The sequence below is a fragment of the Gossypium arboreum genome, chromosome 13, assembly GCF_025698485.1.
Source record: "Gossypium arboreum isolate Shixiya-1 chromosome 13, ASM2569848v2, whole genome shotgun sequence".
Lineage (NCBI taxonomy): Eukaryota > Viridiplantae > Streptophyta > Magnoliopsida > Malvales > Malvaceae > Gossypium > Gossypium arboreum.
The window spans coordinates 83,402,456-83,429,736 of NC_069082.1; the positions used below are offsets into that span (position 1 = coordinate 83,402,456).

The 27,281-nt window shown below is 32.2% G+C and overlaps 1 long non-coding RNA gene and 1 other non-coding gene across 2 annotated transcripts; one reads left to right on the forward strand and one right to left on the reverse strand.

Moving 5' to 3' along the window:
• Positions 1-2,329: 2,329 nt before the first annotated feature.
• Positions 2,330-3,818, reverse strand: LOC108463041 (uncharacterized). Its single transcript, XR_001867984.2, has 2 exons — positions 3,296-3,818; positions 2,330-2,626 (listed from the first exon to the last, which is right to left on the reverse strand). It is a non-coding gene; the product is annotated as an uncharacterized LOC108463041 (long non-coding RNA).
• Positions 3,819-25,328: 21,510 nt separating this feature from the next.
• Positions 25,329-25,523, forward strand: LOC128287481 (U2 spliceosomal RNA). Its single transcript, XR_008278181.1, has one exon. It is a non-coding gene; the product is annotated as a U2 spliceosomal RNA (small nuclear RNA).
• The last annotated feature ends 1,758 nt before the right edge of the window (positions 25,524-27,281 follow it).

Below are 27,281 nucleotides of genomic sequence, written 5' to 3' on the forward strand. Positions count from 1 at the left end.
ATAATCACCATCCGAACATGCATGGATTTCAAATAAGAATCTATCTATTCATGTGGTCATGATTAGTCTCCAATTATAATAAACAAGATATAATAAATAAATCATAGTAAAAAATATTTAAAGATCTTTAACATCATTGTCATCACCCATATAAGGATTATATAAATTTCTTTGGATAATGATTACCTATAGTGCGCAAGCCTCAATTCAACAAATTTGGAGTGACCATATTATAAAATAAAAGAGAACCGTGCTGATAACGTGTTATAAAACAAAAAAGAGAGAAAGTAAAGAACAAAAAGAATGAGAGAACAAAGAGAAAGCGTATTTTATTGATTTTACAAAGCTTATCCAAAGTCTCTATTTATAGGCATAAGAAGTATAAATGAAGTAGAGGTTTACTTCTAATAACTATTAAAATTTAAATTACATCAGAACTTATCTTGATCTTGATGGACATTCATTTAGTAAAATATTCATAATATTTTTCTTTTTAATATGGATTAGTATTTGGTACATTGACAGTGCACTTTTTTTTTCCACAAGTAGTCCTAAAAAAATGTTATGTCTCTTTTTTTTTAAAAAATATTTATTTTTAATATTATACTACATCTCTATAAGACACTTGTCAATTCTCTAACCATGCTTATGGAGTTTTTAACTCCACTGGCAATATACCAAATATTATTCCTTTTAATTATATTATTTAAATATTTAAATAGTATTTTAACAAATTTTTTACAATGTATATAAAAAAATGATTGGTAAGTCGGCTTTAAATTTTAACAATACTTAAAATACTTTATTTCTATTTTTAAAACCGTTAAATTATCTATTAGCATTTATGAAGAAAATTAAATATTTTTTAAATAAATTTAAATTTCATATATATTTTTACTTTTTAAACAAATATTAATTATGTTTGTTATTAGTTTTAAATAGTATTGTTGAGAAATATTTTTAAATTATATTTAAATAAATTTTTTGTTACTCGTGTAAGAATACTGAAATGCCAAATGGCAAAAAATATAACGTTAGTACAAATTTTTTAGGAACTTGTAATATAATATATATTATTAGAGATTTAATCTCTATTCTTCAATTTCTAATATAATTTGGTCTTCATATTTTTATAATATTTGTAATTAATTCAAATAATTAGTATTGTTGATATGTTATTAATTAGTCTAAGTAATTAATATTGTTAATTTTTCGATTAAAATATTACGTGGTTATATATAATTTGAATACTTTAAAAGTTTGTTGAGATAAACAAGTTTGTGTCGCTTATTTGACATTAAGGCAATGGTTAAATTTTAATTTTGGCCTTAAACTATGTTGAAACTATCTATATATTTTAATTCTTAACATAATTCAATCCTTCTACTTTTACAATATCATTAGTCAGTGTAAATAGTTAATATTGTTAACTATTCCAATCAAAATATTGTTGTCCAATTTTCTCAAAAACACTTTTTTAAGTAAGGGTGAGTAAAATTCGATCTGATTCGAAAAAAAATCAAATTTTGAGTTAACTGATTCGAGTTATTTGAGTTATTTGAGTTAACTCAAATAAGTAATTCGATTTTCGAGTTAGAATCGAGTTGAATTTTTCAATTTGAATAACTCAAATAATTAAAATAATATATTGATGTAAATACCTTTTGGTCTATGTCAATTATAATAAACTAAAAAAAATTGTAGAAAGTTAAAATTTTAAAAATTTTATAAAATAATAATTTTGAGGACCTAAATAAGTTAGTTAATGATTCAAGTTTATCCTACTAAAGTATCTTTTATTATTATTATTTTGCTTTAAATTTTTTTTCAAATATATATGATTTTAAATTTATGTGCTCTAACATAGAATTAGTTATATTGAAACAAGATTTTAATTTTTTAAATTTAACTCGAACAATTGCACTTGATTCGGCTCGAATTTCATTTCACTCGACTCGATTAGAAAAAATTTCAAATCAAGTTAGTATGATAAAATAGGACTCGTCAACTCGGAATTTTTTCACTTGTTTCGATCGAACACTCACCTTTATTTTCAAGAGAAAAATTATCATGAGAATTTTGAATGAGTATTTTAAGAAAAAATCTTAATAAATATTTCCATTATTATTGTTACATAGCTATCAAGTGAATTTATTTTAGAATTTCAAAACACAACAAATTCAGTAAAAGAAATTTAATGGCACTAATTGAACTTAAAATTTTAAATCCAAAAGTAGGAATATATATATATATATATATATATTATAGAAAGAAATATATATTTTTTAAAAATAAAAAGTAAGTGAGTAAATTATAAAGGTATGAAATGTATAGAAATTTAAAGCATATTTTAACTAATTTTTATTTTAGAACAAATAAAAGCGTGGACTGGAACCATGTTCCATGCTGGCAAGAAAGAACAGAAAGGGGCAGAACTAGATTTTTGTTTCACATCACAGTTCACAACAGCCTAAAACACAAATCAAAAACATAGTAAAAGGGAAAAAGAGATGAGCACTATAATTAAAAAGGTCTTGGCCCAGGTGCCCCAGGTGGCCCAGGCGGCCCGCCGAACATTGGCCCACAGCAGCTTTCAAATATGCAGCAGCAGCAGAGAACATAAAAACTGTACCCCCAAAATAAAAGAAAACAGGAATCGAGGTTAGCAATTTAGTCCCCTAACTTTGAAGTGGAAAAGGAAAATGCTAGAATTATTAGTAACGTGTAATGAAAAATTGAAATACTCAAATACATAAACTGAGCGTAAAACTTTAATAACAATGCAATTAACTTAAATTCAGATCATATTTAGGATACGTTTATACATTGGATTTAAAATTCATATATATTTTAATATCTAATATTACAATTTTAATGATTTACTTCAAAATTAAAATTAATTAATTTACTCCTAACAACTTTTAGATTTTGCATCTAAGTGACTTGCACAAATATGATACCTCTCTTAACATATTGACACCATGTTGGTTAAAAATATCTAACAGTAATAGTCTACATTAAATAAACAATTAAATGTTTTTAATCTATTTAAAATTGATGGAGGATTAATAAATTAAAAAAGAGAGAAAGAAATAAGATATAAAAAATGCAAAACTAACATAATTTTCTTTTGTCACAACATAAGAATTAACAAGGCATGATAAAGAGTTGAAAATGCATATATATATATATATGTGTGATCAAAAAAGGCTAGCAAAGGCAATAAAATGACATACCCAAACAATACATTTATATGATCTTTGTAATCATAAGATAGTAAGCCTATTTAACTCACCAAGAAGAAAGAAGACGGCAAATACCACCGCAAATAAAATCAAAGCAGCCACATAAACCGGGAGGCCCCGGCGGTCCTCCTGGAGGCGGTCCCCATCCTGGTGGCGGCATTTTTCTTTGTCTCTTCTTCTGTCTGTCTGAATGTGCTTTGAGATTATTATGTATTTATACACTTAAAATATTGGAAAGAAGCTTAATGGATAAGCAATGTCTGAATGCTGGCATTGGACTGGTAGGTAAGTTAGTATACTGTACATCCCATCTGCTTTTCTTTCAACTTTCAACCTCTACCCTTCAAACTAGCAATCAGTTTTTGCCGTGCTTTCCAACGTGCCTTCTTCCTTTAGGCCACTGGATTTTTGGTCAACAAGCTCCTCTAAAATAACTTGTCAGAGTTTGATCCATTGAGGACATGGGTGAAAGTGATCTTACCGTGTGAATTCTTTGAAACTCTTGGTAGAGTGGTGTGATAAAACATGGGGTAAAACCAAAGGGAATATAAATGAATCGAGTTTGAACAAATAGATCTCTGTTCATATTTATTTGTTTATTTTTAAGCTTATTCGTATTCATTAATAATTTTAAAATGTTTGTTCATGTTCTTTTACTTTAAATTATATGTTCATGTTCGTTCGTTTAAGGTAAATGAACATTCATACAAGTCGTAAGGCCCAAAATCAGGCGCATGAACGCGATGGGCTAAAATTTCCTGGAGGCCCAATAACGAGGTTGAAGGCTAAGCAAATTCGAGCAAGATTGAACAGGACCATCCAAGACTTCGTTACCAAGGGCCTAGATGCGCACACAATCAAAAAAGAAAATCAAGATTCAGTTTCTTATTTTCAAGAATCTTGGTCCAATTTGATGTTTCAGACAATTTCAAGAATCAAGAAAATCAATATTTTAAATCCTGAAAATCTTGGTCCAAGAAACCGAATCTTGTAGCCAAGACGCATTGGATTTCATGTATGAGCTTGAACAAGTCAGTTTTAAGAGCAAACGAATCACAAGACCAAGTTCTTGAAAAAATGATCCATTAAGATGTCTACAAGCCCATCCAGAAGTTTGAAAAGTAATTTAATTGAATATCAGGCTAAATTATCAAAGTGGCCCAAATTGTAAAATATTTAAACTTTGGTCCAATTTTATTTTAATAAGTGGATCATTATGTAAGAATTCAGCCAAGGAGCCCATTTAATTCCTTTGATCGAATTCCCGTTAAAAGTCCACACTTAGAATTATTTTGTTTTGTTTTTTTATTTGATGAGTTGTCATGTCAGTTATTCCATTAAGGTTAGGAAAACTTATTTTGGGGGCCTGTAAGTAGCATGGTCGTCCACCCTTATACAAATATAATTGATTTTTGTTAATAATAATTCTCTTTGAGTGTTTCTTCAAGAATTGCTCTTGAGTTTCGAAGACGTTTTAACAATCTTTTAGGTTGTAGGAATACCTTCAAGCTTTTTCTTGTCAAGATCAAGAAAGGGGAATTAGAACCATTGAAAGGAGTTGTGGATTCTTAATGCTTCCAAGGCTTCTTAGGACGTCATATTCTCTGTTCTATCCTTAATTGATTGTTTCTTATTTATTTTAATTTAGTTCTTGCTATTTTGGTTTGCTGATTTTATTTATTTTCGTTCTAGGTTGAAATTGCTTCAAGAAAGACGTTCTTCTATCTTGTTCCATCAAGAAACACACCAAAACTAGGAGTTTCAATTTTTTTCTTGTTGTTTCTAATATTCTTACACAAATTTGTTTGTTTTTGTCTTTAAAATCGCTTTTAGCAAATTTGTTTTGTATTTTGTTTTCCAGACCTGGTTGGGGTCTTTTCTTGAGGTCAAATGATGATTTCTTTCCATCCAAGAAAACCTAATTCATTCTTTATTGGACTCTTTACAAGTCGGATCATCTTTCTTTTGTTTTAATTTCATTTGACTCTCCTTTGTGACAACTAATCTGTTTCCGTTATTTTTCGTTTCAGTTTACATTCTTCTATAAATCTAGGACAAATTTGTAACTTAGACAAGCTACAATCCTATACCATTCGCGTGTCCTTATTATTTCGTATCAAATTTGAGCGTTTTAGGTGTTCTTTGTGTTCTTATAAATTGATTTTTAGCAAACAGCTTCAAAATAAATTTTTTTTATGTAGTAATTTTCGGGGAAAAAAATATTTTTAGTGGGTAAACATTTTTCAAACGATCTGAAATTTTACATACTATTTCTTGGAACTATTTAAGAATATAAAAAAATATTTCCACAAAAAAAGTGATTGAAAAAGTACAGAAAAAAGAAAATATAAAAAAAAAGAAAAAAGAAAAAATATTATGTGGGTTGAATTTTGTGCCGAAAGTTTTTAGATCAGTTCTACATTATTAGGGGAGGCCCCAGTTTAAATTTTGTGATATTTGGAAACCGGGAACACCTCGAACGAAGTTTGTCAAGTTGTTTTGCAATTTTTTAGGTTTTCGAGTTTCAACAATTTTCATTGACTCTTTTGCTTTTTGTTGTTTCTTTACGCATTCTAACACTTTATTGTTTCTTGTGTTAGTAGGTTAAAGCATGTTGCACATTCCTTTCTCCGTGCAACATAATTCTTTGGTGTCTAGCTGGTTTTGGACTCTTAGTGCTACTAGGTTTTCTTTGTTAGTTTGATTCTAATACATTTTGATTGATTGATCTAGACATTTTTAAAAAACTCACAAGATTAGTTATTACCTCATTGAGAATTTAATTTTATTTGTGAGTGCATAACAGTGAGATTTGTTTAATTTTTTTCTTTTTGAGTGCTGTGATTTTTTTTTTCCAGATTTGTTACAATGTTTCGTAGTGGCAAAGGAAGTGATGACCAGAGTAACACACCACTAGTGCCCATAAAAAATCTTGCTGGTTTCACAACAAAATTACAACGTGACCTTAATGAAGTCAATGATAAGTTCAAACAAAGGTTCGATAGGTTGCAACGAAATCTAGAGGATCGAGATCCAATAGAAAGACAAAGAGATGCTATACTTCAGACAATGAGCAATACCTTAATCAGTTGCGGACTGAGCAAAAGGCTTAAAATTGGGGTGCTAATGATGATTTTGAGGTTGAACAACATCGTGCTCATAGACATAATGCTAGACGTGTCCCTTGTGCAGATGATGATCCTTTGGTTACTAATGACTGTGGGCAACCTTCTTTGGTAAAACCAAAATTCACAATCCCTTAATTTTGTGGAAAGGATGATCCCAAGGCATACTGTGACTGGGAATAAAAAATAGAGCTTATGTTTCATTACTATAGATGCTTGAAAGATGAAAAAGTCTCATTGGCAACCCTTAAATTCTTAGACTATTCGTTGAGTTGGTGGACTTAACTTGGAATAAGTTGTTAATGAAACTACGATAGAGAAATTACCAAATGGGATTAGTTGAAACAAGTCATGCGAAAATGCTTTATTCCTTCTCATTACTATAGGAAGGTCAAAACCAAACTTCAACGACTTGTTCAAGGTAGTAGATTAGTTGATAAGTACTTCAAGGAGATTGATATGCTCATACAACAAACATATGGACGAGGATGATGAGACTGCCAACACTTTGCAGTTACACTTACATATATCTAGAGGAGGTAGTTTACAAAGCCATTGAGATTGAACAATAATTGAAGGAACAAGGTCCTCGTTCGTTCTCTACTTCATAATATTACAAAGGTAATAGTTCCAATTCTAACTTTAAGCATTCGAAACCACCTTTTAATGCTAACAAGTTCTCTTTAAGTGGTGAGACTAAGAAATCAGATTGGAAGATTGAGACTCCTATGAAAACGCAAATACCTTTTAAGCAGCTCAGTTCAAGTGGTTCAAACACGAAAAAAACTCGTGAGATAGAGTGTTTTAAATGTAAAGGGCATCAGCACTATAGTAGAGATTGCCTTAGCACAAGACTTCTCATTATCAAAGAAAATGTTGAATATACTTCTGATTCGGACAATCCAGGTATGGCAGAATTTATGGAGAATATGATCCATGCCATGTAACACTCCTTACCCGTATTCAATGTCGGAACAGGGTACGAGGCATTACCGAACTTACATTGCATACAATCATACAATTCGAGTCATAAATTTGCATCCAAATTAAAACCATTTATATTCAATCATAAAGCCCCTAATACGAGCCTACGAGGCCCAAAACATGCTTTAAAAATGGTCCGAGACTAAACCGAGCACTTAGAAAATTTTTAAAAAACTTAGAAAATTTTTGCCATGTACAGGGGTCACACGCCCGTGTGGTCTGGGACACGCTCGTGTGGGTAGGACGTGTGGTCACACACACCCGTGTTCCTAGCCCGTGTAACTCTTTAACTTGCAATGCATGAACAAATTGAAGTCATACGGCCAAGTCACACGCCTATGTGGTTAATTTAATTTTTGTAAAATAGGTGCAGACTTCACACGCCCGGGACACACGCCCGTGCCTTAGGCCGTGTCCCTTACACGGCTGAGACACACACCTGTATTTTTGCCCGTGTGCTCAATTCTGAGCATTCTGTTTCTCAAAAATTTAAGGTGCAGGAGACACATGGCAGGAACATATGCCCATGGGGCAGTCCGTGTGTCACACATGGCCTAGACACACGCCCGTGTATCTACCCTTATGGACAAAATAAAGGCTATTTACCAAGCCATTTTTCACCCTCATTTACACCTACACATACACAAATTCAATGGCACAAATCATGGCATACTTAGACAACCAATGCATCCACAATCAAGGTTAAAACATGTCAATGCAATTCCATCATCTATCATGCTCATGACATTTCATTATGCCAAATCAAACATACCAATTTCACATTCAAAAGCATTAACACACATACTTTCATCATGCATAATTCAACTTAGATTTCCTAGCACACCAATGAGCCAATCTTAACCATTCACCAACAAACCATTAAGCCACATTCAACCATTTACCAAGCATTTGTAGACCACACCATAAAAGATATATTGCACATGTATGAATATATAAATATATATAAGCTTACAACCAATTCAACCTAAATGAGCCAAGTTACATGGCCAAATACCACATCAAACATTTGACAATTACAAGCCAATACATTTGGCCAAATTCATAATGACACATGTAACAAAATGACCAAGTCCCTATACATGCCATATTCTCAAAATGTTTAAAATCATTGGTACCCAAAATAACAATTCGATAGTATGATGCGACCTCCGACGATCTCCAACCCGAGCTAGCTTGGTGACACTATAAAACATGGAAATAAAATGGAGTAAGCTATATAGCTTAGTAAACCCGCATGTAATAAATAAGCAAATCTTACCATAAATTAATCATGCAAGTAATATAACAGAAGATAATGTAATTTACCATAAACTCATGATCACAATTCACTTCCATCACAAACTTACCTTGAAATCGTCATTTCACGAATTAATAATCATAAGCTTTCCATATCGTAATAATTTCATACTTAGTCTCATCATTGTCATACCCAATGAACCACTCGGAATAATAATATCAGATACTCGGGAAACCTTGCACACAAGGTGCCACATATGTAGCCATTGTTACCTTTATCTCATAACACATATGAGCTCGCTCTCGAGCTATCAGCGGGCCTGCTCACACAAGCTGTCAGTCTAGACGTAGCTACACGGTGCTACTCACACAAGCTGTCAAGTAACCGCAACATATGCCGGTATACTCAGCCACCGGTAGGACGTACAAGACCAGCACCCGGATCATATAACATAAAACCTTAGTTACATGTCACTTGTATCTTAATCTTTTCCTAAGGTTCGATTGGGATTTCTTGCTTGCTAAATTGTCGTCAAATGTGCCCGTAAGGTCGATTTCACAATTCATGCATAAATTAAAGCATTTAAAATACATTTAAAGTAAATCTTATTTAACATATGAACTTACCTCGGTTACAAAAACGACTAAAGGGATTTATTTGTCAATTACTTTATTTTTCCCCCGATCTAGATTCGAACTTCATTTTTCTTGATCTATAACGTCAAATTTAACTTATTTAATCATCACATTATTCAATTCAGTCCAAAATACCTGATGACAAAAATTATATTTTTTCCCCTAGCATTTCAACCTTTTACAATTTAGTCCTTAGGCTCGTAAAATGAATTTCATTCAATTTCATCACAACCCAAGCCTAGCCGATTGTTGTTTATCCTCATAACAGCACACATTTTTCATTTATTCACACTTTTCTACACATTTTATAGACTTTTACAAATAAGTCCCTATTTAATGTTTTTATCGAAAATCACTTTACAAACGTTGTTTAACTAACAACGAACATGTATTTTCTACCATAAAATATCAAAATACATGCACATCCAACATGGGTAAAATTTTAGACTTTAATTTTCTTTCAAATTAGTCCTTGAAATAGCTAAATCAAGTTACAACGATCTCAAAAATATAAAAATCATTAAAAATGGGACAAGAACGGATTTACAATCAAGCTTGAAAGTGGCCAAAACCCTAGCTATGTTGATGCGATCCCGGTCGCATCATGTTTTGGTACATCTCGACGACATCGAGATTGGCCTAAACTCGAGGGGCCCAAATGCAAAATGAGACCTTTAAATTCATTTATGTTGTTGGAATAAAGACTTGATTTATCTTAGTTACTTTAGTCTTTAATTATGTCTTATTTATTAAATACATATTTTAATTATGACATGCATTATGTGTTCGCATGTAATAAAGTCATACATTATGTGACTCGATGTTAGTTTAAGTCGACTTCATTAAATTAAGTCTTGCATTAAGTAACTCATTTGTTCATTTAGTTTGCATTTTAAACTATGCATTTAAGCATCTTAGTTTAATAAATGAGTTCTTGGACATTTATTCAACTCATCTTAGTTTAATTAATAAGTGTTTTTGTTGAACTTTATTTAATAGTTGCTTCTTTAAATAATCTAGTTCCTAGGATAATTTATTGATGCATGAATTTAAGTTCATTTAATAATGCTTCTCTTAATTAAACTAGTTGTTGGAATAAATGATGCATAAGTGTTAGTTCATTTATTAAAGTTAGTTGTTAATTTGTTTTAAGCTTAATAAATGAATAAATGTGACGGTTACATGTGTTAATTGCGGTGACTTTTAGCTCCCATCTATTATTATTAAAGGTCATTATGCATTCAATAAGGTGACTTTTCAAGAGATTTCAGTTACAAAAGAGAGGTTGTTACAAAGAGGCTTTAAATATCATTAAGAAGTTGTTTCTATCAATTAAAGGAGAGCATTATTCTTCTTTAAATTAGGCAGACAACTTTGTTTCATCTTCCATAACCGTTTGCTTCATGAGTAATCACTACATGCATTCAATTCTCCATCAAAGAAGCTGGTGTCTTTTCGGTTGCTCATGGAGACTTCAAAAGACTTTGAAAGCAACTTAATTGAAGAAGTAAATCACATTGAAGGCTGGAGTTACTTGGAATAGAATTTCTATAGTTGTGACTTTTCATTAGGCCTCATTATTAGCTTCATTAAAAGTGACCTTTCAGCTAGCTTTCCTTTTGACACTATAAATTCATGTAACCAGCCTTTTGAAGAAACACTACTTTTTCGACATTTTTGAATGATATTCTGCCAAATTTTTTAGGCAAACTTTTCTCTGTTTTCGTTCAAAGATTTGTTGGCTACCTAGTGTTCTAGTTGTGTCATCCATTTTCTTTGTTGAAAACTGAACTTATCACTACTTGTAGTGTGGCGTTCAAACATACCAAGGTTCCTACTTTGCTAAGTAGCGGGTCGAGGTTCTCATATTCTCCATTCGACCACCATGAAAACTTATAAACATTTGGGTCAATATTTTCTAATATTGGTTCATGCATTTTGAGATCATTTTCATTTCCATTCCAATCCATCTTTTCGTTTCATTATAACCAAACCTACAAAAACTTTATATCCATAAACCCATCTACATAAACTTCATATCCATAAACCCATCTTTGAATCCTTTTACATGGCTTCCGCCATTATTTACGTTAAAATATCCTTTTGAACAAATCGAACGCTACTTTTTCGTAGACGATCGGGCAAACTCACATACGACTCGACTCACCCCGAGGCGGATCGTATCATATGTCTTCTTCAAAGAAGATGGACACTTTTATTTTACTTATTTTGTCCTTATTAGCCAAATTACTAAAATACCCTTAATGTATAACTTTGAAATTTCACCTAAACATGTCCATTTTTGTCCATCTTAAGGTATAATGGTCTAATTTCCATTTAAGGACATTTAATTAAAAATTCGTAACAATTAGACACCTTTAACTTATAGAATTCAAGTTTTGCACCTATTACAATTTAGTCCTTTTAGTCAAATTGGGCGTTGAATCTATAAAATTTCTTAACGAAATTCTCACACAACTATTCTATCATACCATAGACCCAATAAATATTTCTACTTCGGATTTGTAGTCCCGAAATCACTGTTTCGATGTGACCCAAAAACGGGCTATTACATGCCAATGATATGAATGAGGAGGTCATAAAACCACCAAATAAGGAGGATGATTTTGCTAAATCGCATTGCTTAGTAGTGCGTCGTACCCTCAACATTTAAATGAGGGATGATCTTGACAGTCAAAGGACTAATATATTCCATTCTCGGTGTTCCATTAAAGGTAAATTGTGTTTGCTTATTGTGGATAGTGGGAATTGTGCTAATGTTGTTAGTAGTTATCTTGTGGACTCTTTGAAAGTACCTTACTCAAAACACCCTAAGCCATACCACCTTCAATAGATTAATGAATCTTTCAAAGTACGAGTTGCAAAATAGTCATTGATTACATTAAACTTGGAAATTATGAGGATGAGGTATGGTGCGATGTTGTCCGTATACATGCTGCACATTTACTTCTTGGAAGGCCGTAGCAATTTGACCGTGATGTAATACACCATAGCAAAAAAAAATTGATATTGCCTTATCTTTAAAGGGAAGAAATTTACTCTAGCCCCTTTGAATCCCAACGGCGTGTATAAAGATCAAATAAAAATGATGGAATTCTTTGAGGCGGTTAAGGAGATGAATGGAAAACAACCTTTAAAACTAAGTTTGGATTGTATAAATGACTTGTCATGTCTTTTGGTCTAACTACACCTAGTACTTTCATGAGATTAATGAATCATGTTTTAAGGCCTTATTTGGGTAAATTTGTGGTAGTATATTTTAATGATATTCTAATTTACTCAACTTCTTTAGATGCTCATGTCTTTCATGTTAAATCTATTTGGACATTTAGAGAATTGAAAAATCATTTGCCAACCTTTATAAATGCACTTTTTGTTGTGATGAACTAATCTTTTTATGGTTTATAGTAAGTTCTTAAGTTATTCATGTTGATGAGGATAAATTAAAGGAAAAAAAGGAGTGGCCCACTTCTAAATCGATTATTGAGGTGAAATCTTTCCATGGTTTAAAAAGTTTTTGTATACATTTTGTGAAGGATTTCTCCACTATTGCCGCCCCATTAACTGAGGTTATAAAAAAATAGTGGGTTTCAAGTGGGGTGAAGCTCAAGAAACGGCTTTTTAAGCCATAAAGGATAAGTTATGTTCTGCTTCAGTTCTTAAATTACCTGATTTTTCTAATACTCTTGAACTTGAATGTGATGCTTCAGGTATTGGAATTGGTGCCCTGTTAATGCAAGATAAAAAGCCAATAGTATATTTTAGTGAAAAACTAAATAGGACGCAATTGAACTACTCAACTTACAATAAAGAGTTATTGGCATTGGGGCGAGCTCTCCAGGTGTGGCAACATTACTTGCTGCCTAATGAGTTAGTTATACATGCAGATCATGAGTCCCTTGAATGGCTAAAGGGACAAGATAAGTTGAGCAAAAGACACGCTCGATAGGTAGAATTCATAGAAACATTCTCATATGTAATTAAGTACAAAATAGGTAAAGAAAATGTAGTTGCTGACGCCTTATCTCATAGATATTATTTACTAACTACATTAAATACTAAAGTCTTAAGATTTGAGCATATAAAATATTTGTACACAAATGATGCTGATTTTGCACATATCTTTGTTAATTGTGAGAATAGTGCATTTGACAAAATTTATCTTGTAGATGGGTTTCTTTTTCACCTAAACAGGTTATGTGTACCACATTGCTCCATGAGATAGTTACTAATTCATAAGGCAAATAGTGGAGGCTTAATGTGATACTTTGGTGTCGCCCTACAAGAACACTTTTATTGGCCACACATGAAGAAAGATGTTGAAAAGGTATGTTCTAAATGCATTGCTTGTAAACAAGCAAAATCTAAGGTAATGGATTTCATTCTTGGTTTGCCACGAGCTAAAAAGGGTCGAGATAGTATATTTTTTGTTGTTGATAGGTTTTCAAAAATGACACTTTATTCCTTGTCACAAAATAGATGATGCTACACATGTGGCAAACTTACTATTTAAAAAGGTGGTACGACTACATAGGATACCTTGCACAATTGTTTCTGACAAAGACGTAAAGTTCCTAAGCCACTATTATGGGGTAAGCTTGGTACTAAATTATTAGATTCCATTACATGTTACCCTCAACCAATGGCCAAACTGAGGTAGTAAATCGAGTTTTAAGTGCTTTACTACGAGTTGTAGTGGGTAAGAACCTTAAAAATTGGGAAGACTGTTTGCCATTTGTTGAATTTGCATACAATCGATCTATTCACTCTACAACTGGCTATTCACCATTTGAACTTGTTTATGGTTTTAACCTACTAACCATACTTGATCATATGTCATTGCCTATAGAAAATATTTCTAGTTTAGGTGGTGAGAAGAAAGTTGAGTTCGTGAAATCAATGCACAAAAAGGCAAAACAACAGATTGCCAAAATAAATGACACATATGCCAACAAAGCTGACAAGGGGCGCAAACAAGTTATCCTTAAACCCGGTGATTGGGTTTGGGTCTATATGCGCAAAGAGCGATTTTCAAGTAAAAGGAGGACTAAATTGGACCTTAGGGGCGATAGTGTGGATCAATGACAACGCCTATCAAATAAATTTTCCTTGTGAGTACAATGTAAGTTCTAATTTTTATATTGTTGACTTATCTCCCTTTGATGTTTCAGATTCGAGGATGAATCTTTTTGAGGAAGAGGGGAATGATACGAGTCGTAAGGCCCAAAATTAGACTCATGAACGTGATGTGCTCAAATTTTCTCAAGGCCAAATAATAAGGTCGAAAGCCAAGCAAATCCGAGCAAGATTGAACTAGACCATCGAAGACTTCATTACCAATGCCTTAGATGCGCACACGACCAAAAAAGAAAATCAAGATTCACATTCTTATTTTCAAGGAAATCAAGAAGCCAAATCTTGGTCCAATTTTGATGTTTTAGATAATTTCAAGAATTAAGAAAATCAAGATTTCAAATCTTGGAAATCTTGGTCCAAGAAATCGAATCTTGCAGCCAAAGCTCATAGGATTTTATATTCAAGCTTGAACGAGCCAATTTCAAGAGCAAACAAATTACATGACCAAGATATTGAAAAAATGGCCCATTAAGATGTCTACAAGCCTATCCTGAAGTTTGGAAAGTAATTTAATTGAATATTAGGCCAAATTATCAAAGTGGCCCAAATTGTAAAATATATAAACTTTGGTCCAATTTTATTTTAATAGGTGGATCATCATGTAAGAATTCAGCCCAAGGAACCCATTTAATTCCTTTAGTTGAATTCCCATTAAAAGTTCACACTTATAAATTTTTTTATTTGATGAGTTGTCATGTTAGTTATTTTATTAGGGTTAAGAAAACTTATTTTGGGGACCTATAAGTAGCATGGTCATCCACCCTTATACAAATACAATTGATTTTTGTTAATAATAATTCTCTTTGAGCTTTTCTTTAAGAATTGCTCTTGATTTTCTTTTAAAAGCTATTTTAACAATCTTTTAGATTGTGAGAATCATCTTTAAGCTTTTTCTTGCCAAGATCTCTTTCTTGGATGAAGAATGATACAGAATGAGGTGGATGAATGTAGAAGAAGATCGTAAAGTTTGTTCAAGTTGTGGATTTGACTTAAGGCTCTAGACGTTCGGAAAGGCTCTTAACGTTCTGAAAGAAACTTAGATTTTAAAACAACCTGAAATGCAAATGAATCCAAGTCAGATAAAAAATAAAGAAAAAAATTAAAAATAAATAATCAATATGAATAAAATAGAATAATGAGATAAAATATTCTTGCACATTTGCTCTTTGTATAAGCATCTCCATCTCCTTAAAGTAGTCATCAACAGATTGATTACCTTGAATAAGGCGTCGAAGTTTTGTTTTGACCTTTCTGTAATAATGAGAAGGAAGGTAATGCTTTCGCATTATTTGCTTCAGCTCGTCCCATGTTTCAATTACCATTTCTTAGTTTCTTTGATGATTAATTATAAGTTGAACCCACCAACTCAATGTATAATCTAAAAATCCACAGGCCGCCAATGGGACTTTTTTCTCTTCTCGACATTTATAGAAACTAAACATAAGTTCAATTTTTTATTCCCACTCACAATATGCCTCAGGATAATTCTTTCCACGAAATTGTTGAATTGAGAACTTTAATTAAGCTAAAAAAAGGTTGCCCATGATCATTATTAACTAAAGTCTCATCATTTGCAAGAGAGACACGTAGAGCATTATTTGTACGAAAATGAGGTAGATCAACCTTATCTCCCCAATTACGATTCGGATGCTCAATTTTGGTAATTAAATGTTCCAAATTTTTGCTGATCGTGTCTAGAATAGTGTCTCATTGCTGATCTTGAGCAACTTGAACCTCTTGATCCCTTTGCAACTTTCCAATCATAGTATCGGAAATAATTATGAAAGCCTGAAAAGAATACAACATTCAATAAACCAAAAAATAAGCAAACTTCACTGTAATGCACTCAGAAATAAAATAAATTCTCAGTGAGGTAAGAATTAATATTATGAGTCATTTAAAAGTGTCTATATCAATCAATTAGAATGTATCAGAATCAAACAAACAAAGCAAACCTAATAGCACTATGAGTCCAAAATTGGATAGACACCAAAGAACTGTTTTGCACAGAGGAAGGAATGCGTAATATGCTTTAACCTACTAACACAAGAAATAATACAGTGTTACAATGTGTATAGGAATAATACAAAGCAAAAATAAATGAAAACCTAAGGCTAAGATTCAATGAAAATACTTGAAACTCGAAAACCCGAAAAATTGCGAAGCAACTTGACAAACTTCGTTTGAGGTGCTCCCGATTTCCAAAAATCACGAAATTTAAACTGGAGCCTCCTCAAATAATTTAGATTTGATCTGGAAAGTTGTGGCACAAAATTCAACCCACAAAATAGTTTTTTAAATTTTCTTTTTTCATAATTTTCTATTTTTTCCACTTTTTTGATCACTTTTTTTTTGTGGAATTTTTTTATATTTTAAAAGAGTGCTAAGAATCAATATGTAAAATTTCAGATCAATTAAAAAATGTTTACCCACTCAAAAATATTTTTTCCCGAAAAAATTCTGGGTAAAAATTGTTTATAGGTTGTTGTACGATGGAAATTAGTTTAAAAATCAACCATAAACACCCAAAATGCCCAAATCTAATACCAAATGATAAGGCAAGGGTATGGAAGAGGATCGTAATGTTTGTTCAAGTTGCGAATTTAACTTAGGCCTCTAAACATTCTGAAAGAAACTTGGAATCTAAAACAACCTGAAAAGCAAATGAATGCAAGTTAGATAAAAAAAATAAAGAAAACAATGAAAAATAAATAATCAATATGAATAAAATAGAATAATGAGATCAAATATTAGAATAATAAAGAAGAAAAGAAATAAGATAGATGGAAAATATAGAACGTGGCATGTAGAAGTCCTAAAAAACCTTGGAAACAAGAAGAATCCACAACTTCCTTTAAGCGGCTCTAATTTTCCCTTCAAGAAAGAAAACTTGAGAAGAAAAAGTTTGAAGATGATCTCACAATCTGAAAAGATTGCTAAAACTCTTCTAAAAGAAACTTAAGAGAAATTCTTGAAAAGAAAATTTAAAGAGAATTTATTAACTCAAAAGAGAAGTTGAATAATAATCAATTGTATGATTTAATAAAAATTAAATATATTTTGAAAAAAAACCAATAATTGTTATCCATTAATTTAAGCTTTGCCACAATAAATAAATATAAACACATCTAAATATAAAGAATAAATAAGTATTTTTATTAAAAATTAATCCAATTGTACTGTTAAAATCTAGCTTGAGTAACATACAAATCTGGTGTATACTAATTTTAATAGTATAAATGAAGGAAAATTTTAACAAAATGATCGGTTTGCTATTTGACCTAATATATAGAGATTAAATTGCTCATTTTTGAGATCGATTCTTAGCCTATATTTAGGCTAACTAAATAAATCTAAATAAAACTCTTAAGTATACTAAACTCTAATTAATCTAAACAAGAAGTAGTTTTAAATTAAACTTTCTTATTGACATAAAACTCCTAAATAACTTAAACTATTTAATAATTATTAAAGTTCAAATAATAAAATAATAAGAGCTGATAAATACAATATTGGGCTCATATATAAAACAAATTAAGCCCAAAACCCGAACTCAATATGATTTAAACTTGAATTAAAAGCCTGAAACTTGTAATTTTCATCATAATCCCGTCCAGAAATTCTACTCGTGCAATCTTCACTAAAATGATTATAACTTGAGCTCCCAAACTCAAAATTGAGTTATTCAAAGCTCGTTTCGAATCTAAGAGATAGATCTTTGAATGCCATGTAGACATCTCAACCTAGAAACACCTAAATCCCATCCAAAAAGATGTCGCAAGTCTACTGATTTCCTAAACTTGAAAATTGGCAGCTTCAGTGAATGAAATTTAATAAATTTCACCCTATCCGTGCTTGTATCATTCTCCTTTTCCTCAAAAAGATTTATCCTTAAAAAGATTTAATAAATTTAATCATATCCTGACTTTTTAGGAAGAGTTGGGAAAATGTTAACCTATACCAACTTTTAACTTTCATTGGCAAATATTCTAAATCGATTCTTTTCTTCTTTGAATCGATTGTTTTTAGAATCGATTAATATTTGTAACAAATTGATTAATATTCATTATTGTTGTTTTAAATCGATTCTTTGAATTGATTGCTGGTTGTTTTACTTATTAAATTGATTCTTTAAATCGATTGATGTAAATTAATTAATAATATTAATAAAAATCATATCCAATTAAAACACAAAGATTAAATTTCAAATTCAATCATAATAAAGGATTAAAATCTTAATTTAATATTTTCAAAAATGCCCTTCAAAAATGACACAATTACCAATAGGAATGAGCAAAATTCGTTTCGATTCAAAAAAATAAAAAAAAAATTTTGAATCTTGAGTTGTTCGAATCGAGTTATTTGAGTTAATCGAATCAACTCGAATTTTTTTCAAATTTCGAGTTCGAATCGAGTTAAATTTTCGAATTCGAATAACTTGAATAATTCAAATAAACCGAATATATTATTTTAATAATATAAAATTTAAAGTTATATTATTATTTTTTATTTCCCCCCACCCAAAAAACCCTTCTGGCTTTTACTTGCCCCATTTGCCCTCCCCATTTTCCCCAAATCAAATCTTATTTCATTTTTTCTCCCAAAATCAAACCCCCCGACCCCCTTTCCCAAATTAAAATACCTAAATCATAGTATCAAACCCTCCTTCCTTTTTCAGTCTTCTTCTGTTCTTCATCAATCTTTGGGTTTATTCATTTCCTTGTGGGTTGTTTCTCACCCTTTTTCTTTAGGTTGTACTTGTTTCATTAGGTAAGTTCTTTTTTTTTTGTTCTGTTAATCCTTTTAGGGTTTTTTGAACTTTTTTTGTTCCTTTTTTTCTTTCATTTTACAGCTTTGATTATTCCCTTCTTCCTTGAACCAAAATTTTTTTTGTTCTATTGATTGTACTACATTCTTAGCTTATGAATTCCATTGGAAAATCTATTTAGGTTTTCCTTAAAATACAATTTCCATTGAATATCTATACATAATTTTCTTTTATATATTTGAGCTCAACTAGAAGAGCCATTTGAAGTATTTTTTCTTCTTAATTTTTGGTGAGTATTTTTTTCTATTTTAAGCTTTTAAGGTTTGTGTTTAAAATCGACTTTGTTAGAGCTTTTTAACATTGAAAAGAAGTGAACTTTTGTTTTCCACCATTAATGGCAGACGTAGATGTTATTCTAGATTGTGTTGGAGTAGCCTACCTCCAAAGAAACCTTGACTACTTAAACGTTGATTGCAGACTTTTCATCATTGGCTTCATAACTGGATTTGTCGCAGAACCAAATATCGCAGCTATGTTCGCAAAATGACTTTCAACCCAATGTATTAATCAGGTTCTAAAAAACAATAGACCAGACTCTTTATTGTATAATAATATGTTGCAAGACAATTGAAAGTGGAAGCTTTAAATATAAATGCATCATTTTAAGGAAAGTCACATTCTCTAAGCGAAAAATCAGGTTGTTGAAAAATGCTTATGATGGATGCTCGTGAGAAGGAGTATAAGACTCTCCTTAACGAATGTATGGCAAAGGGAATGTTATGTAACACCCCAAACTCGACCTAGACGTTATGGCCGAATCTGGAGATGTTATGAAAAAAGGCTTTGAAACAAAACTTTGATATTAAAACTTCTCGTATTAATTGTTCTAAAAGAGTCCACCTTTTTGAAAAAAAACTTATTATTATTCTCTTTAATGAAACAGTCATTTATTGCTATTTTAAGTAAAGCATAAATTTTGCATCGGAAGTTTATAAGTCATTATAGTTGAAAACCGAGCTTGTGTTTTTAAAAACATTTGTTTGTGTAAAACCATAGTTTGTCAAATATCACAGTTTAAAAATCTAAACGCATCCAAAACCAAAATTATAAACATAGTCTAGAGAGCCTCAAAATTACAAAACTCTCAAAGAAAATCTTGAAAATTAAATAATTTAATAATTAAAAATGATTTTTGGACTAGTGGTCTCCACTAATCCTCTATCGCACCGACTCGCCTATGCTTGAGGATTACCTGAACAGAATAGTCAAATAGATGTAAGTTTTTAAAAACTCAGTGTGTAACTAAACAGAGTCATACATACACATAAACTCAGATTTCTTAGAATATCAAAACAGAAGCGAACATAAGTCCTTAACAGAACCAGATCATATCAGAATCGGATTATAAGAAACATACAGATATGCAAAGTCCTACCCCCATCCTCTACACACCATCACTAACCATCCCAACACACCACGGGGTATAAAAACTCACCTATCCCTACACACCACATAGTGCCTTTACAACAGTTTTCAGAATAGTTTGCAGCCAAGTTGCCAGTATATCGGTGAAATCTCGCCTTACAGAACACTTCCTCCACATATACAAATCCCACCCCATATACAGATACATAATACAAATATACAGATATAACAAACTTAACATAACCTACATGCTCGTATACAAATATCATACATATTTATACAAAATAGTCAAACATACATATCGGTTTTTCTAAACTCAAATCAGTCTATCAGAATAGTAGATCTCATGCATCAGGGTTTTTTTTGCCCTTATCGACCCTACGGAAGGCCCATAGTCGATCAGAATGATATATGTGACCCTAGGGAAAATTTTAGAATTTTGGGCCCACGTGTGGGCTCACACGCCCAAATCGGCCTAACCCGTGTGACCTACATGGCCACACACTCACCCGTTACACGGTCGTGTGTCGTATACGGTCGACCACATGGCTAGGCACATGCCCATGTGGTGTCGACAGGCCAGTTTTTCAGCTTTCGCCGAATGTTATTTTCTTGTATTTTTGTTACACACTTGATTCATTTTTTATGCGAAAATAAACCCGAGACCACCAGAACCTCAAAATCGACATTACACGCCCCAAAATCAATCTTTAATCCTCAATTAAACCGATTAAAGGAATAGACTACAGTGAAACTTAAGCATTCATTACTTACCCAACTTTCATAACGATTCCAATACTACGATTCCACAGGAGGAGAGTTCCGTTACTCACGATTCGTTGCCAACAACCCAAAAACATCATTAACTAAAAGGACAGAATTTATTTAGAACAGCTTAAAAAGTTACCCCCAACCTGGGCAGAACCCCACTATCTTTACTTACCAAGTTGCACAAAGAGACCAGAAATTCGAAGCATTGCGATTTGAGAGAAAAATATGACAGAGACCAAGAAGAAAAGAAAAAGAAATTTTGACAAAGGGGAAAAACTAGAACATCAGAAAAGGAAGGAGTTTTGGGAAAAAAATAAAAAAAATTTAAATCAAAATTTTAACACCCAATCCTAACTCCTCCCATTATCCAACTAACAACCTTATCCCCTAGAATTTGACCCACTATCCTTATCCAACTACCACAGACTTTCAGTCCCACTGAACCTCTTATCAGCCAACCGAAACAAAAATTATCATCCATGCTCATACGGGGATTCGAACACGAAATCTCAGGGCAAGCTAAGGGATTCGAACACGAAATCTCAGGGCAAGCTAACACCTTACCACTCAAACTAGCAGACTTATTCTAATATGAGTTTACAAGAATATAACATAAGCCCACCTAAAAAGGATAGGGCTAAGACAAAAAATAACATTTTTTTCTAAAAGTAAGACTTGAACCCAATACCTCAAGCACACAATCAGAACACTTAACCACTGAAGCAGACACTCATTTATGACAAAATCCACAGAAACAAAGTTAAATAAATCAAGGCGTTACATGTTAAGTAAGTGAAATACTTACTAATAGAACTAGATTGTTGCTAATGGTTTAATATAGATTGATTGTTGTTATTTGGCTATTGGTTTGTGTTGTAACTAAATGTTAGTTTCTTATTTGATGTCTTCATTGTTTGCTCAACCAATAATTAATGGATGTACTGATGAAAATTGTTGATTTAGCTTCAACTTATGGTTTTTTGGCTATTACTAAAATATTCTTCCCACGTGTTCATGTTGTTTCTTATCTAACTCATTTAAATAGAAAAGTTACATTGTTATTTTTGCACTTGTTAATGCAGTTGAATTTCAAATTAGAAGACCTGATGATGAGGCCTTCAATTCAAATGATGATGGATGAGGCTTACTACATATTATGTGTGTATATATATGTTATAGCAGTTGATGAATGCAATTGTCCCGGAATTTTTGATGTCATAGGAAATAGGTTGACAACATGTTGGCAACACATTCACTAAATGCAATTACCAAGTGATGTAATGGACAACAAGCTGACAACATGTTGTCAACTGTTGACTGCTTTTATTAGGATTTTGTATATAAACTAATGAGTGCATTATTCAGTGGTAATTTTGAATTAATATGACCAGTTTATGTTAATTACTTGTTCAATTAATATTGTCTCAAACTTGTCCAAACGAAAAACATACAAATTTGCTCATATTTCACCACAATAGGCTTTTCAAAAGTCGGGAAAAATGTTGTAAAACACATGGGACCTAAGCCAACTATGTAAGGTGTTGGCGTAGACAAGGTTTATCCCAACCTTTTTAAGGTTGGCATAGAGTGGTCTATCTCAACTCTTTAAAAGTCGGTATATGAATGCTTTTTCCGACCTTTTTTAGGTCGCCTATGTCCTCATATCATTTTTTAAAGGTTGGCCTTGACTAGGTCTTTGCCAACCCTTCAATAAAGGTTGGCCTATGTTGAATTATGCCAACGCTTTTTCCGAAGCGTTGCGGTACTCATGCCAATGGTGCTAACAGTAACTTTTCCAGAAGCATCAAGAGAATCGTCAGAATGGCCTATGCTAACTTTTTTTGCGTCATCCTAAATAAAAAAGTGTCGTCGTAGGCCTGTTTTGTTGTAGTGGTATAGTAAAAAATTTAACACGATGTTCATTTATAAAAGTGCTTTTGTTAATTAATTCTTTGGGTTAAATTGGCATGCGAACGTAGCATTGAGTTTGGCGGAGAACTAAATAAATTGGAAATATGTTCTTACGTAACGATTTAACTATGACATTTCGTACCTGGACTCGGAGACCGGGTCGGGTATAAAGTGTTACAAGTCAAATCAATGTCATTCCAAGGATAAGATGAAGGCATCACGAGAATGGATGGGGGAGAATGTTACAGGTCACGAATCAAAGCCCGTGACGAATGTGCACAAAATGTCCCATAGAGGTCAACTGATGAAATGGGCTCATTTGCTCATTTAAACTGGCCTGATTCGTAAATGGTGAAACCCATCTACTTGAAGCCTTGGTGGCCCAATGAAACACTAGTGAAAGTTGAGTTACCATGGTTAATGTAAATCTTAATGGATAAGATTGTATAGAGTTTAAATCTCTTATGACTCTCATCTTGTAGATAGACACTAATCTCAACCATTGATATAATTCAATCTATACTGTCGGATCAAGGGGAGCTCAACTATAAATAAAGGCCTTCCCTTCATTTGTAATCACTTCATCCCATTGTACTTTATTCTTAAGTTAAAGAATATATTTGTGAGCATTTACTCAAACACTTGGTGTGCATTACTTTCTTGTGGCTTTTTTGTTTTATTCAAGTTCATTTGTCTTTGAGTGGCTTTCGTTTTATTTTGGTGACTCAAAGAATTTTCTTTGTGAATTCTCATTTTCAAGAGTTAAGCTGACTTAGGGGCGTATTTGAAGTACAGAAATCACTTAAAGCCGTGCAGTTTGCTAAACTAAAATTCTAGCCCCGTGACACGTGCACAAAAGTATAATAATAACATAAATTATTTCTAATATATTATTTTTCAATTATTTTCATTCTTTATTTATATTATTTGTAAATATTTTAAAATTAACAATTAATATATTTTAATTATAGAACGTGATTCACGAAATAGAAAACTAGTATAAAAATATTTAAAAGAGCAAACAAATATAAAAATCGAAAACTATAAAAATATTATAAATGTCACAAAATGATAGAAATTAATAAAGCTGCAAAAAATTAATAAAAGTAATAAAATAATAAAAATATAAATTACAAAAAATATAAAAATATGAAAAAATATTTAAAAATATAGAATCTATTCTATTTTAGTGGATTTGTGCTCGTTAGCTTTGAAACTTGGAATAGAATCCCACCATTGCACTTCATTGAAGTGATCTTTGACTGAATAGGTAACTTAAGCTACATAGATTATGGGGTTTTCATGCATTCTATGGTGCGAAATTTGTTGCTCCAAATGCATTCGAAGTAGCATAACTTGATTATCTCTCTAGACTTGCATTTTCTACAATATTGTCATTTTAAAATAATTTTTACAATTTTTTCATAATTTTTTTATAAATTTACTTTTTAATATTTTAGTAAATTTTAATATTTTTCCATTTCTTCTTCTTCTTTTTCTTCTTCTTATTTACAATTTTTATAATCTACTATGATTTTTTTGTCATTTAAAAAGTGGCTAAGCCACCTGCACTAACCTCTACAGCATCCTGCATAGTTACACAACATCACACACCAACCATGCCAGCTATCATGCCTACAAATTTCCGCTATAAACGAGCTGCGATAGAAAAAGCACATGAAGTTAGCAATAGATGTACATATACTAACTGGACGCTTGAGACTTGAAAGAAAAACGTCACTCTTAGTTCTTGCTTTTCATATAAACTCATAAGTCCACCGTTTGCTTATGTACATCTTTCTTCTGTTGAATTCTCTTATTTTCTTCACCATATAACCTATGAAGTTAAAAATGCTCGAACCAGAAATGGAAGGAAGAGATTTGTCCTATATGAAAATTGCCAGTATAATCCAAGTTGTTCGCCATTAGCTTTTAGAAGCAGCTTACAAACAAGTTGCTGAATACATCGTCTAAATCCCACATCCTGAAGATACAAAGCGACGAGGCGAGCAGCAGCTATAAAAGAAGCCGGCTTGGATAATACAAAGCATACCTTTCTCGGCCTTTTGGCTAAGATCAAGTGTAGTATCTGTTCTTATCAGTTTAATATCTGATACGTCGGCCATTAGCCCACATGATATTAAATTTATTTTTTGAGGGGAGGGTTTATCACAGTAGCTTGCTACTGGGACCCTCGAGTGTCGCCTATGCGTTGCACTATTGATCGGGCCTGGCGCAGCCCAACCAATTTGAAGTACAAAAATATTTTGTATCATCTGCTGTTCCGTTCCAGAATGTAAAATCCAGATAACAGGGGCATTAAATTACAGTGTTGCGTTTGTAAGCGTAGCCTTTGCTTGGGAAGAAAATATAATAAAGAGGAGCAAGTGGGAGATGGTGAAATCATCGTTTGCCACTGCTTCAGCACATTCTTTATAGACTTTTAGAATAAAAGACATTCAATAACGAACTAGAATATCTGTAAACTTATATACCATCCGATTTGAATCTTCACTAGTTCCCTAATGTGATATGCAAAATCGGATAAGTTTGTGTTTATGATAAGTTTGTAAACTTATAGGATAAGTTTGTGTTTATGATAAGTTTGTGCTTGAGAGTCTTCACTAGTTCCCTAATGTGATATGCAAACATTGTAGTATTAACTCAGTGAAGAAAAATTATTTTGGGATGTTGAATATGTTGCTATATGTCGATACAGGATATCAATATGATATTGGAGAAAGAGGAGGGGATGATGACAAGAAAGGTTAGTTTATCCATGCTGTGGTTGAGAGCCAGAAAAGGAGAGTGGATGGGAGAATTGAAGGGAAAGGATGATGACTTGGCCTTTTAGGCTTTGTTGGAAGGAAAAGAGAGACCCTTTCTATATTATGCTTTGAGGGTATGTATAGGAGAGGTGATGGTTCTCAGGTGGTCCCCTCTTGAGGAGAGTGTAATCATTAATAACGGATGGCGTAATAGAGGACTCAACTGGGTGGTCAAGGATGGATGGTTCTTCCATAGAGGGATAGTCAGTCACTTAGTGATCATATGGAAGGTACAAGGTGGGGGGATGTTCTCAAGTCTCTCTGGCTGGTTCTCGTATTGCCACGTGTCCCCGGGGTAGGGGTATAACAATAATCCTCTACCCTAGTCAAGAGGTAGGTCACAAAGTTACTATGCTTTGAGATCATCTGTAAGTTGCCCTCGTGGGTGGTAGCTTTTGCAAACGAAGCAACGAGACAAATGATGAACCTCCCCAACCCGGCCTAGGTGTCAAATCTGAATTCAGAAGATTATATTAGTCACCGAAGTGACCTAAAGAGCTATTGAAATTTTGGAAACAATCATTTTAAAGAATTTTTTAAATTTAGTAAAAAAATTTAGTTTAAATATCGATTTATCATGCTTCGAAATTATAATTAAAGTATAGCAGCAGAAAATGATAATTACTAATATTTTTAATAAAACTAGGGTTCTTGCATAACTATTTAATAATTAAAAATCCTAAAACTTAATTAAATGTCATGCGATATAAAAGAAATATAGACCTTAAGTTCCATGCCATAGTTCAAAATAAAATAATATGGTTTATGAATAGTAATAATAATAAATAATAACTCTAATGTGTTTTTAGTAAAAACAAAGGTGAGGCCCTCCAGATGTCTTGCCCGTATCTTAACCTAGTAGGTTATCTGAAAAGATAAAAAATAAAATGGAGTGAGCTATGAAGTTCAGTGTGCGTTCCATCACAGGATAATCAGTGCAACCGATTAGCATATAAAATCACATCATATAACATAACTCACAATAATAAAATCACTATATAGAAATAACAGATCAATTTAATTATGTATAAATGTATACACATATATCATATCGTATCAGAGATTTCATAATTTCAAGCACCTGTTTCACGAGTGCAAGTAGGTTCAGTTTAACAGATAGGATCATACCCTATGGCTGCACACCATAAGAGTTCCCCAGAATTTGTCCATCACT